This window comes from Octopus bimaculoides, chromosome 6 (assembly GCF_001194135.2).
Source record: "Octopus bimaculoides isolate UCB-OBI-ISO-001 chromosome 6, ASM119413v2, whole genome shotgun sequence".
NCBI classification, from domain to species: domain Eukaryota; kingdom Metazoa; phylum Mollusca; class Cephalopoda; order Octopoda; family Octopodidae; genus Octopus; species Octopus bimaculoides.
The window spans coordinates 17,152,489-17,154,006 of record NC_068986.1 but is presented as its reverse complement, the minus strand read 5'-3'; the positions used below and the strand labels follow the sequence as shown (position 1 = coordinate 17,154,006).

Here is a 1,518-nt window from a genome sequence, read left to right as displayed (position 1 = left end):
ATAAGTATGTATGTATGTGTTTTAGGTGTTAGTTTTGAACAGAAATGGAAACACGTCTGTCAATACTTATGTGATTCTCTTGAGAAGCGAAAGAAATGATGAAATATTCCCAACTGCAAACATCTTACCATTCCAGAAACTACTACCACCACTGCTGCCACCAATAAGAATAATAAATACGACAACGATGATGATTTTGATGATGATGATGATGATGATGATGATGATGATGATGATGATGATGATGATGATGATGATGATGATGGTGATGGCGGCGATGATGATGACGAAGACGACGATGACGATGATTATGCTGATGATGGTGATGATGTTGATGACTTCAAGTTTGGTCACTAGGCTCACAGCTTCAGAGAGGGGATAAGTCGATCGCCTCAACTCCAGTGCATTACTGGTACTTATTTTATCGACCGCACTGAAAGGATCAAAAGCAAAGTCTACCACGGCGTCTTTGAACTCACGAAGAAAAGACGGACAAAAATGCCTGTGCGTATTGTTTTCCGGCGAGTTAACGAATCTGCCAGGCGCCCACCTACATGACAACAACAACAACAACAACAACAACAATAATAATAATAATAATAATAATAATAATAATAATAATAATAATAATAATAATAATAACGGCGAAGGATGAGGGGGGGCAATACAGAGACAGACATAAAGTGTGGGTGCGTTGCATATAATGATAAAAAAAGGAAAGAAAGCAAGAAATTTTATTAGAAGTGAACGAAATTGAAGAGGTTAAAAACAAAAGTTGAAGATTATATGGGAGGGAAAAATGGTATTTTTGATGTCACTGAATAAAAGTTGGCTGAGCAGGCAAGAGTATTTAGAAGTAATAAATGGCTAACTGAAATTGAAATTGAAGTGAGCAGAAGGAACATTGAAAATTAGGGAGAAATAGGTGTGGAGAAAGAAGTAAGTCACTTAAGTCGAGGAAAGCAACTGCAGAAGAAATAGAATTAACTGAGGCATTAGATGAAAACACACTTAATAAGAAGTCACATGTAGCAAGGTTAGATGGAGAACAATATTGTTTCGACAAAAATTCTGGGAAAAGTGCGACCTACAATTACGAGGAACTTACACTGAACTTAAGTTATACAGATAGCGATCAGGTTGGATTAGAAATACGAAAAGTAAATGATATATTACGAGAGTGAGTCAAAAAGAAATGCCATTTTGTTTAGTACTTGTCCTAAACAGGAACATGTATCATACATCAAAATGAAGCTGGTACTCTGTGGATCACATCCCTACTTCTCAGCATTGACACCATTTGTCTCAATAGAAAAGGGAATCATACTACTGCTATTTAGCCCAAGGAAGCTGGACCGCTTCCTGTCGGCCTTCACACATTTCCTGTGTTCTTATGCTTACAAGTATGATTCCCTTATTGGGATTGTCACGTTAAGTTGACAGTATACAACTACTTTATCTCTCTGTGAGATTTAGAAATGTATAATTTCTAACTTTTATATATATATATATATATAT

General features: G+C 36.2%; 1 protein-coding gene across 5 annotated transcripts in view; it reads left to right on the top strand.

The window, feature by feature from the left end:
* LOC106875435 (alpha-mannosidase 2) overlaps positions 1-1,518 on the top strand; it is a 473,174-nt gene that overhangs the window by 211,895 nt on the left and 259,761 nt on the right. The gene's annotated exons all lie outside the window — the stretch shown is intronic.